Source organism: Pinus tabuliformis, chromosome 3_2 (assembly GCF_031772625.1).
Source record: "Pinus tabuliformis cultivar Carrire ecotype Pingquan chromosome 3_2, CPIR1, whole genome shotgun sequence".
NCBI lineage: Eukaryota > Viridiplantae > Streptophyta > Pinopsida > Pinales > Pinaceae > Pinus > Pinus tabuliformis.
The window spans coordinates 979531743-979544951 of record NC_142302.1 but is presented as its reverse complement, the minus strand read 5'-3'; positions in this window follow the sequence as shown (position 1 = coordinate 979544951).

Here is a 13209-nt window from a genome sequence, read left to right as displayed (position 1 = left end):
CAACTAGCCCACATAGTTAACCAGGGGGTTAGAGGGGGAGCGGAGCCCCCCCTTCGTTGTGCTGATTGCGTAGCGGGGGGGTCACAGGGGGTTTGAGGGGTGTAGGAATGGAAAATTTTGTTTTTTGGACCCTATATTATGTTGGGTGGACCTACCTATGGTTTTGTGCATGATTTTCACACATGGTTTTGGATGCGATGGTTTTCGGTCCATGGTTTTGGACGCAATGGTTTTTGGTCCATGTTATTGGATGCTTCGGCATGCATAAAATGTATTGTAAACATTGAAAGTAATATAATGAAAAATCAAGCTGGTAGTCCCAGTTTTGGGATCCAGGGGAAAATCTCTGTGTATATGTGTTTTATGTGTTATGCTCTCACATTGTTTATTTCCTGTGTTTTAGAATTTGTATGCAGGTAATTTCTATACGGGGTTAAAACCTACAATGTGGGCATAGCCCTTGATAAACTTCATGTAGTACCCAATATGTCCCAAGGTTGCGCGCAACTGTTTCACACTCCTCGGTGCCTCCAAGTTAAGTATCACCATGATATTTGCGAGATATACCATCAGTCCCTGCCTACAAACCACATGACCCAATAGAGTCCCAAAGGAACACAAAACATGCACTTCTTCAGATTGAGCACAATTTGGTACCTTTGACAAGTATCTAGCATTAAGCGCAAACTGGCCACATGGTGTTTTACCAACCCAAACATAGTGTAGTCATCAAAGTACACCTCTAGAAACTTATGGATGAAGTCTTTGAATGCAACAATGACTATGCATGAGAAAATCACAGGCGCATTTTTTAATCTGAAAGGCATTAGAGTGTATCGAAAACATCCCCATTCAGTCACGAAGGTCGTCTTGCTTCTATCTTCAGGCGTGATTTTGATCTGATGGTACCTAGAGAACCCATTAGTAAAGGAGTATGCTTCTTGGCCACCTACATTATCCAATACTTCATCAGTGAGCGGAGTCAGGAAAGGATCATGCACACAAGCATCATTCAAATTCCTGATATCTACACATATCCTTATTTCATCCTTATTCTTCTTTTCCTATACCACCATTGGGCTTACCCAATCAGATTCTTCTACAGGCTCAATGATGCCTGCCGTGAGCATCTTACCTAACTCCAGGAAAACCTTCTCCTTATACTTCAGATTGAGACGGTAAGGTCTTTGCTTAACTGACTTTGCGTCGGGTTTTAATATGATCTTCATAACACTCAGGTCTCCTATTATCCCCATTAACTCTATAAACTTGGTAGGGAACAAATCCTAGTATTAACAGAGCAATTCAGTGACCTTATCTACCGTCATGCCATTCCAGTAATCTCCAATCTTCACGAATTTGGGCTCCGCCTCCATACCAATATTTACCCGCTTCGTTTTTAGTGGCACGGTTATATTAGGGTTCTCGATCTACGGTCCCTCGACCTCGCGGTGACCCTTGGTTTCAGGGATATTAATCTTTCGTGGGTCCTCGTCTTCTTCTTTAGCAGCCACGTTATAGCATTCTAGTGCGTGGATCAACTGAGTAGTCCAATCGGGTTGAACCAGATCCAAAGGATCATGTGGTATTGTTATATACATTTTTGGGCACTGCAACCCCAAGCATAAAATGTCCATAAACCAAGGGCTCCTAAGTCCCTAAAAGTGTTGTTCCAACCCCTAAAGGAACAAGGTCAACTGATTACAGCTTCTCCCAGAAGTTCTCCATGAAAAACTACTCAGAACTGGTCAAAACTGGATCATTTCACCTGCTCCATAGGCAAAGTGCGTTGCATCTCACCTAAGTACACTCAGTGGGTGCGTTGATTTCAAAAAGCCCTTCTATGGGGTGTGATGGGAGAGAAGAGACAAACGGCAGTGTCAATCCATGAGGTGGAGAAGCATGGAATCTTCTAGAAACTTCTCATGTGACACTTGCCTTTCTAAATTCGACCAGGGATGAGTAAGAGATCATCAATCTCCAAGTGGAAGTAAGAACTATCAGAGGGAAGACACTAATCAAAACACAAGCTGACTCATCTCCCTTACAGACATCTATATATGGATCCCTCATCCCAGAGATCCAGAGGCTGGAATTTTGCATCTTGTAAGGAATTGCTGTTGGTTTCTTGAGGTAACATCATAGTGTTGGGTGATCTAAGCTTTGCATGAGGTGAAGAAGGGCTTACTTGCTGAGAGGATGATGTTGGGTCAGAACAACTGGTTGTAACTCTCTTGGCTCTTTCTTGATTATCAATAAAGCTATTCAAGTTTTCCTCCATACTCTTGTGTGATTTATGTTTTATGCATTTGTATGGTCAATTTACATCTGATCCTAGATTGTTTATGATAATAGATCCATGTTCTTGTATAGTGTTATGCTGCTTTGATTCTACAGGTACTCTATGAAGCTAGGTATACAAGAATGCAAGTAGCAAAAGACTATCAGAAGAGAGAGGAATCGAGCAAGGAACCAAGCGCAAGACACAGGTTGGTCTCCTGTATTCTTCTCCCATCTATCTTTCATAAAGGAAAACGAAAGTAGTTTTACTTTGTTTGTTTCTAAGGTAGCTACCTGCCTTAGTGGGATTAGCAGTTTTGCATAGACACTTTTCCCTGTAACAGGTACCCCAAAGATTGTTGCTTTAAATTATTGTAGCGCTTTGTCAATACAGTCAAACCCATATTCGAAGTTGAACGTCATTATGAACCCTTTGCGTAGAATATCCCATTTGCCTATACCATGGCAGAGCTTTGTCTCCAAGTACCAGTTCATCGAGATGACATCTAAGGTGTGACAGAACCACTGCACCCATTCAAGTTGGAGCTTTGCTCCATAGGCCTTAGCCCATTTGGCCAAGTGTGCGTGTGAATTATCCTTCTTGTCATACTTGTTTGTCATTCGTACCTTCAGCTTCCCAAAGCGTGTTCTCATCATCTTTCTACACTCACGCCAGTCGTCAAAACTACCCTTGTGCGTACCCCACCATCTCGCAGTTGTAGCGCACAGTGCCTAGTCCAAAGCCTTGAAGCGCTGCTTCTTTGGTACTTCCCTCTCAAATGCATCCAAAAAAACATCCACATCATTCAATCCATCGTAAGTGGGCATATTTCTTACCTTTGATGACACATAGCGCAACCACTGGGTCATCATGTTATAGCTCAGTGTGGTTACTTCATGTAGCTGATTCTGCCAGTGCTCTAATTCTTCATCTGAGTCTGAGTTGCAAGAACTCTCGCGATCCCATGTAATTCATCTATTTGCTATTGGATTCACCCAATCTTGGTCTCACATTGTTATCTTATATATGTAGCCCAAATCGTCATCACTTTCGTAATCGCGGACTGGTTCAGTATACCGTGATCCTTCAGCAGGGTCTAAGGGTACTATTACACAAAGCAACTTCTTTTCAAATATCATCTTTCACTTCTTTAGGTTGATTACCTCATTCATGTCAGTAGCCCAATCAATGCCGAGGAGCACAGGGTAGGGGTTGCTATCATCCACAATTTCTATTACTTCAAAATTATCCAATGGCTCACACCTTTAATATCTACAGTTACTCCTTCTAGCCATCCTATGGGGATGATATTCTACTTATTTTCCATCCTTAATTGAAGCGGAGACCACTGCAGTGCGGGTCTCCCCATCTGCTCCCAAGTTTTCTTTGGAAAAACGTTCGCATTTGACCCCACATCTAGAATAACCTGATCCATTTCATATTCTCCTATCTATGTGGTCAGTCTCATCTCTTATCCTATCCTTTCTTTATGCTTACCAATCTTTTGTACCATACGCGGTTCACCTGGAGCATTTCTGATGCATCTATTTATAAGTTCCTGTAACCCCTTCATAGCCTTTCTATCGTGCAACAGCTTCATGCAGGTCTCTAGAAAGGTCGTAAACATAGAAGTGTCCATTTCTTGAATAGGCTTATCTCGGCCCCTTGAGGTAGAGGCCTTAATGAAGCTCTTTTTTTCTTCCATGAATGTTTCGCATGCGTGCTCCAAATCAAATTCAGCCTCCTTTTTTGGATTTTTGCGAACCCATGCATTGTCTTCAAGCTGTTTCCCCTTATATTTTTCCATTGCAATTCCACTTCAGAGCACTATATTCACATTCAGATCCTCTTCACGAGGCTCAACCCTCATCACCTCTAGGTTCTGAGTCGGCTTGGTGGTAGCACCCCTTTGTTGCATATCCTTGCTATTAGCGTAGAAGAGTCCTCTATCTCATGATCAAACTGCATACAATATTTGCATGACGGATGTGTTGGGTTAGTGCATTCACGGGCATAGGGTCCTAGTCCTCCACAATTGTAAAAAATCAGCTTTCCCCGACCTCTGCTAGGTCCTCCTCTACCTCAACCTTGTCTGCGCCATCGCAACACTCTGGTCAGGAGGTCGCATTTTTGCCTAAACTCTATAGGCAGGTGTTCTATCCATCATCAATTCATAACTTTGGAAGTTGCGCTCGTCATGCCCTAGCGACCTGCAGAAGTTGCAGAACAATTGTTGCAGTGTTTGTACAAACTTCTGCAGCAAATGACAATTATCAGTCGTATGTTTCCCTGCTACCTGATATATAGCACACCACAACATAGGCCCCATGATCGGTCTTGTTTGGGCTTCCAACCTCAAAGGTATTAGTCCTCCTTCTGCAATATAGTTCACAAAGACCAGCCAATGGTGTTTTTCATGCCCCTGACCTTTACATTTTAGGCACCATATCTCTTCGCACACCTCCGGTCAAACTGTTTTGTCCTGCTTCAAACTTTGCATTTCGAGGGAAAGATTTTGCAACTACGCATAGATCTTTTGAACCCCCAGATTCAGATCTTGCATCGATGTTTCATGTAATATTATTTCAATCTCCAAGGCCTCTGCCTGAGTCATAATCTTTTGTTGTGACAGTGCAACCCTTGGGTGAGGCAGGAGCGAAGCCACGAACCACTCGCAGTGCTATCCATCTATTAAGTTCATATTATCTTCATGAATTTTACAGTTTAATCTTTGATCCAGTTCCCACAGTGTCTCACCTAGTTTCATCGTGATTTCCTTGAACCCCACAATCGACTGTGCCTCAGATTTAGGCCTATTGAACTCTTTATTCAGCATAGTCTAGATTTCTGCCAACCCTGCCTTTGGGTTATCATTCGAGTACTTGATGTACCAAGTTAGTGCACGATCCTATAAATCACTAACAAACGTCACCTTCTTCATGTGATCATCTATGATGCCTTGATATTTCCATATAGCTTTTACGATGAACTAGAACTGGTCCAGGTCCTCATTTCCCAAGCCCTTAAACAAAGGAAGCTTCATTAAATTTGCCATGTTGAGTTGCAGTGGAGGTGGTGATGGTGTGGGCGAAGTCATAGGATGGTGGTGAAGGTGGAGCTCGTGTGGGTGGAGGTGGTAGTTGTGGGAACCCTCGTTTTATCAATCTAACTGCACTTCGTGGAGAAGCTTGTGCTACTCCCTCTTCGTCACTCAAAGGAGGTGAAATCAGTGGGCTATAGTCGAGACCCTTTCTTTCTTCATTTCTATAAGTCTTTCCACTTCGCGTAGCTTTGAACATCAAGGTAGCTACATGACCCTTCTTTCACACAATAACATATTAATCCAAGTATTTAAAGACTTCAAGTACTTACCTCACGAACCTTTGAAAAACGTCACTTCGCCTCGCTGTAACTGACTGAGGTATCGACTGCGAATTCAGTAAAAAACCCTCCTATGATATGATCGAGCCAATGATCGACAATGCAAGTGATCTTATCCTCAGAAGCTTCCAGTCTCTGTACTAACTCCAGGGTCTAGACAATAGGACCGTCAAGCCTCCACCTTCCTTAGCTATCTGCTAGCTTCGTGATCCACTCGTATATCTCAGCTGGCAAGGAACAAAAAAATATTTGGTGGATTTCTGTATACAAGTACCTGTCCAGCCACTGTTCCTTTATCATCCATGGATTTCTGTTCTCTTGTGCCACGAATTCGTGGATCTTCCTATCCAACCAGTCTTTGACCTCTTTCTTAGTTGGATTCTAGTGATATGACATCACACATCTCTTATGTATATTCTGATCCCGGCAATGGAACCATTTGTTGGCTTCGTGGGGCCTGACCCAGGTTTAGCATTAGTTAGCCAAACAAATCCCTACACTACTGGCCCTTTTGGCATCAGCCCGTGGAGCGCGGACAGAAGTCTCACCCAAAGTAGTATGGGGGGATGCTGGAACCAATTTTCTGCACCCTGAGATGGTCGTGATGTTGGTTTATACCCTTGGCCCCTACTTTCACATAGGTCACTAAGCTTTACGGATATGTTAGTCTACCCTTATTTCGCCCTTCAGTACCTCCGTGAAGGCGTACGATTGACCTTCGCGTAACCCTAACCTGTGATCCAGGTACTTCTGCACAGATACAACAACATATTGTATAGGTCCCCAAGTTATAAGTGTTTTACTTATCTTACTAATCAATCACAGTTAGTGCCACACAAATTGATATCCTTACTTGCGTTCAATTAACTAACACAATCACATATATTCGCGCATCATATGAACATTGTAAATTAAACCCAAAATGCAATATAATCAAATGCATTAACAAGAAATAAATACACAGTAATTGCAGAATACTTCTCTTTATTGATATCTTTAAGTTAATACAAACTCTATCTGTCTTGTGCACATAGCTGCAGGGGTCCACACACTCAGCTGTAGACTTCCACCCTAGGCCTCTACACACTCAATTGTAGAGCCTCTACCTACGCTAAGACCTGAGAACACTTCGACTTCTCTACCAAGACTTCAATGCTTAATTCTTCACTTCATTCTTTGCTACTTAACTACTTAGAGCTTACTTAACTCCCTTTTATACAATCCCATGGTCTGTGGACCATGGGTGGATCTTTACAACTGAATTTTCACTTTACAAAATAAGGGTGGACAACCCTTTATGACTCTTGACACCTTTGCGCTTCACGACCACAAAATGTGGAGACTTTACAACTTTATTACAAACTTGTCCCAAAACATGGGCTTTTAGCCCCAAAACTATCCTTGGGGGAACTCGTTCCCAACAAAACGATCCTTCTTGTCAAGTCTCATATGAGTTAATTAGCCATTTATGCTCTATCTTGTAATCATGTCCTGTAGATTTCATTGATGCCAAGTGTTGGAAATAATGTCAGTCCTAGTTGGGGATTGTTAGGCCTAGTCCTAGAGCCAATTTTTGGCTTTCAAGTCTTATTGTCATGTAAATTATGGATTCTAAAAGCTACATGGGTTTCTGGGCAGTGACCTGGATTATGGGCTTGAAAAGTGGCACAAGTCCCGGAGTCGCAGGCACAAAACTGGGGAAAAAAGTCCCTGGAAGCAACCTTTCCCTTGTTGTGGGAGATTCTAGAACCTTCTAGATGCACCCTTGTCCATATCAAGGGAGCGTCTAGGGGTTTAATGCACTAAAAATTCAGTTGGTCTTAGGGGCTGGTTACCTGAGTGGTGGGATTACTCCTGGGAGTTGTATTTGCTATGTGGAAGGTCTGTGTGATGTGTTTCGCCGGTTTCGCTTCCTTAATTGACACATAGGGAGTCGAATCATATATTAGTAACTTCTCATCATATGTTTACCTCGGTTGGTCAGTTACTTGGGTAGATGTGGGGGGAGGTGTTACACAGTAATTTGTCACTATCCTCATCTCAGTCCCTTTGTTGTGTCATGTATCAAATACACATGTCCATATCTTCCCACTTGTGCAAAAAGATTAAACAGTGCTCTTTGATGCTGAAGAATTGACCCTTTTTCCTAAGTTTCTGCATCGTCGCTAATAAGACATTAAAAGGTGCGACGATCCCTTGTCATGAACAGTCTCGTCACGACACCATCATAGGTGTACATGTGTTTCCCATGATGGTGCCATTTTAGGGCTCGGCGTGAAGCTCCCAGCTATTTACAATGACGATTCATCTGAATGCATTGCCTCCTTGCGATGTCGTCGTTGATCCTTAGTTCATGACTTGCGATGACCTAGATTTGGCGAATTTGTTCAAACAGACGGCCTTCTGGGTATTTCTAGAACTGGTTTTTGGGTTAGTTTGGGTCACCTTTCCTCCTCTAGGATGGTGGTTCCGCCTCTTGTGCAACCTCCCCTAAGGATAAGCTCCCTCTCCCTCATTTCATGGAGACTTCTTCTCCTATAAAATCACTCACCATTGTTATGATCTGCTAGTTCTTTAGTTCTGCAGTGCTGGCTAGTTCTTTTGAGTTTTCTTTGAAACTAAGTAGATAGCTTTGGTGTGAGTGTGACAAGTGTGGGATTGCTAATAGTTTGATAAGAGGTTGTGGAGTGCCTTAACCTTGTATTAGAGCTTGTGAGTGAGAGAGAGATATTGTCTATTTGGGAGACCCATTCTTGAGAGTGAATGCTTGAAGAAACATACTGGCTGGACCCTCCGAGAAGGCTTGCGACGTCAAGACTTGGTTGTAAGCTTTGCTTTTGATTCATTTTAATACAATCAATGATGATTTCCTATATCTTGTGTACAATTTACTTGATAGCTTATGATTTCTTGACTTTATAAGTAAATAGATCATTGTTGTTCTCGGTTACGTGCTCTGTTGTTTTCCTATGGTGTTTCAGGTTGATTTCTCACTGAGGAGAAAGAAACGGAAGCTGGAGAAGAACAACGGAAACTTCATTAACCACTGATTTGAGGTAAGCCTCCAACCATGACTATTTAAGGGAATCGATTGTTGTTTTGTCTTTACTGTGACTAGACCCACTCTAGGGCTAGAGGTGTTGCCTCTGTCTGCAGAGGGAACACTTTCCTTTATCACAAGTTGGCGACTCTACTGGGGAGTAGTCTTTTGTATGTTTTCTTCTTGTTTGTCTTTTGATTTAGTGTCTCTTGAATTTTGGGGTTAAAACATCAGTTTTTTGGGTTACCTGGGTCAATCTTGGGATTCCCCTTATTGCTTGGAAATATTATTTGGTGTCATTTAGGTGATTTTACTTCGTCTTTTGCTTAAGTAAGATCATTGCTGAAGATAGCCTAACAGTCGCGATGATTTCGCTGATGTTATAGCTTTGTACCCACGACTATTTGGATTTCGTCTAAGGTTTCTAGTTTAATTCCCGCGATGATTCCTGAAATCGGACCGTCTCTGAAAACGGGTGTACTTTAGCAACTAGTCTCTAGTTGACAGTGTAACACCTGCGACGACGTCTCTAGTTGACACTGTAACACCTACGATGACGTCTCTAGTTGTCAGTGTAACACCTGCGATGATTCCTATAAAGTTGTTTTTACAACTTTGCCTCCTGAATCCACCAGTCTTCTTTATCCCCTGCTATTTCCTCTCTCCCATTAGCTTGTTTTGATTACTTTTGGTTAAGGTACTATCTCTTTGGTTTCATTTAGTGAGTCTTGTATTTTTAGACCTTGTGACCTATCTCTTTAGAGGTTTCGTCGAGAAACCGTTTGCTTAGGTTACTTGTCTGTCCAAGGTTCATCCACGGCCGTCTTATTGATTTGCTTGAGGCTTTTTCCTTGCTAGTTGATTTTTAGTGTTGGTTATTGAACCAATTTTTGATATTGATTCGATTTCTTCACCACCAAGCATAGATCACAATTGTTTGGATCTATCAGTTCACACTTGTTTGTTTGTCTCTTTAAATTCAAAATAAATAAAAAAATTAAGGGAATCGATTGTTGCTTTGTCTTTGCTGTGACTATACCCACTCTAGGGCTTGAGGGGTTGCCTCTGTCCACAGAGGAAAAACTTTCCTTTATCGTAGGAGGGTGTCACATCAACATCCTGGACATACTTTTGAAGTAATGAAGCATGGAAAACATCATTAAATTTCATTGTCAGAGGCAGTGCAAGTTGGTAGGCCACTAGTCCAATCCTATCAAGGATCTCAAAAGATACACAATATTGAGGTGCCATCTTGGCACATGATCCAATCCTTAAGGAGATCCTCTTGGGATTGATGTGCAAGTACACATGATCCCCAATCTAAAACTCCTTAAATTTTCTATGTTGATCTGCATAAATATTTTTCCTATCTTATGCTACCTTCAAATTCCTTTTAATAGCCTGCATTTCATGTTCCATCTCGACCAACATATCTATTCCAATCAATACCTTGTTCACTAGATAAATGCAACTGATGGAAGTATTACAACTCCACCCATAAAGTGCCTCAACCAAACTCCTTCTCAAGGACTCATGATACCCATTATTGTATGAGAACTCTACCAGTGGAATATACTCTTCCCACTTCCGTTGCTGATGCATGATATTGTTTTGGAGAATTTAGAATCTACGGATAAACACTAATTCACTAGACAAGTACATGTTCCTAGAACAAAGTTTAAAGTGTTTTAAACTTTTCCTATAAAAAATAGATAAGAAGAGGGGATAGAAGGCCTACCTGTAGTTCCGCTTTCCTCTCATATCCCTTGTATTGATTTCGTCGCTCCTTCCCGTACTTAATCCGCTTGAGTAGTACCCTGTCAACGCAACAAAAGACAAAAACCATTCAAAGCATACGATCCATTGAATATAAATGAAAAGAATAAGAAGAAATTCATAAATATAAGCATTATGAAAGAACACAACATATGGAAAAAGGTTCAAACACTTTATTAGGTACAAGAAGGAATTACAACCATTAGTGTCTAATTCAATGTCATTCCTTTAGCTTGGATCCCATCCACATCACATCAAAAGCAAGACAAGCTTGTGGCATCACATCATTTGCTCCAAAGTCAAGTCTCATAGCAGCATTATCTCCTTACAATTCAACATAATCCAACCCCTGATCACTTAGATGAGTGGTCAATTTATAGGAAGATGAAGGAGGTTTTGTCATTAATGGTGAAATTGAAGGGCCTTCCATATTTAGAATTAGTTCCATTGAGGAAGGGATGAGAGGATAGGATACTCCTTAACTCATTCCTCATCCATTTTCGAGCTCATAGGAGTTGATAAGATAGGGAAACTTCTAGATGACCCCAAAAGATAAGAATATTCCCCAAACCCTATGTGAATTTCACTCATTCTCGCCCAGCGTAGGTGAAAGGAAGCCTAAGTTCCCTGTAGAGTACCCTGGCAGTGGACTTAACTTCTCTGTAGCGCACCTTCATAAGGACTTACCTGTGCTGGTTCCTCTAGAGGCAATTTCTAGATGTCCTCAAGTCATGAAACTATCTGGGAAGGAGGCATTCAAAGGGATGACTTGTTTAGGGCATGAAACAACTGAATTTAGGGTTTGATGAGCCCTAAGACACTGATCTAAATGTTGGGATTTGATGTGCCCAAATGGATCTGTAACAGATGCCCCCTAACGCATGACGTCGTAAAAATTACAATGTCTAATGAAATGCTTTACGATGTGATGAGGAGGTATCAAGTGGAAGGTGACTTGCATCAATTAAAATACATATATCATGATATTTGATTTTACATGAATCGTTGAGGGAAGGCATACCCATGCTCAACTTATAAACTTTCATTACATGTACATAAACAGTCGTTTACAGATATAGACCCATGATTAGAATGACTATCAATGAAAATCCATTGTACATATGATTTAGTACTCCTGATATCGTAGCCCAGATGGATGAAACTAGATCCGAGGTCTTCAATCTCGTTCAACTATTTGCTCAAGTACGAGTCTAACCATGTGAATATGTGATCTAAATTTGAACATGGGAAGACACCATCTGATTACCAGCCAATGATGTACGTTGTTAACAGATGCGAGAGAAATCACCGATGATGATAATGATCCTCAAGGTACTGCAGTACATTTGGCATGGTGTGAATGGATGATTTTATGTCGAACACCATATGAAGTCTTTTGGTCGAAGGTCATTGATGTATGCCTATCACTGAAAGCGAGAAACCAAACATTGATGCATGCAAGCCTCAACGTACTGAATGGGTGTTTCTAAGTCAACTTATTGGATAATGAGTTGATGTTGACAAGAAGCGATTCATTGCAGGAGGGCCTTGATGTGTGCCACATCAACGACATGAAATGAGTGTAGTGATTTTAGAGATGGAATTTCACTGACGACACAAGGTTCAGGAATGGAGATCATGAAAATGAAGGTTTATGGTATTGCAAAAGATGGATTTTGATTGGAAGACTTCTCTTGAACATGTCGACAACAATAAAGTGAATTGGTAGCATTGACCCAAAACAAAGCAATGGATGGTATGATAGACCAAAAATATGATAACCTTCAAGCTAAGAAACCAACCCAAATAGTCACGATGATGGAGTGAAAGTGTCATGTTCAAGAGCGACCTGCTACCATAGAGTGGTTTTCCTATTTTTCCATTTTCCCCAGTCATTGCTGACCAATACCTCTTTAATTTTATCAATCTTGAGGAGGATAACATATGATTGTTGTATAATTTCACCCTTCGAGCGAATCCATCACTATTTGATGTTTTAACAAGTCTTGCGAAGGTGAAACTCAGTCTTGTCTAGATGGACAAGTTTGTTGCTATTTGATGTTTTAACGAGTTTAACAACAAAGATAACTCGGTAATTTTCATGTTTAGAGAGTTTGAAAAGGTACAAAAAGAAAAATACACAAGTTTTTTTTTGTAAATTAATCTCTCAAGTCCGAAAAAGCATAAAATAATACAAGAGAGATATCTTTTCCAATTCGTTAACGAGTTGGAAAGGACAAGCGCTCGACAATCTTTTCATATTTAGAGAGTCTGAAAAGAGCTTAAAGAGGACTCTAAGAGGGTTCCTTTTCATTTTTAACAAAGCTCAAAAAAGAGATAAAAGTGTGCTCTATGGTAAAAAGTTCAACTTACACTCGAGCACGTTAAATTCTGCAAATCAGTTGTAAAACCCGCTCAAAACATCACCAAATGGATTACAAATATCTGTTTCATAGGCAAAAATAGGCAAATACTAATGTTTAGCCGATTAATTAACATGAAATAAACATAAAACATATTCTTACCATAACATTTTAACCATTTGGAACTTACCATCCAGTTTTGTGCTCTGAGATCAATTTTTACCTCAAACTTCACCAGTTGATTGCGAAAGATTTTGTGGACCATTTCTCGAGCCATTCAGACCAAGTAGGAACTAAACCTCTCTACTTTCTTTTCAATTCTGATCCGGATTTAAGCAGGAACGCAATAGATTATAGAGATAACCATA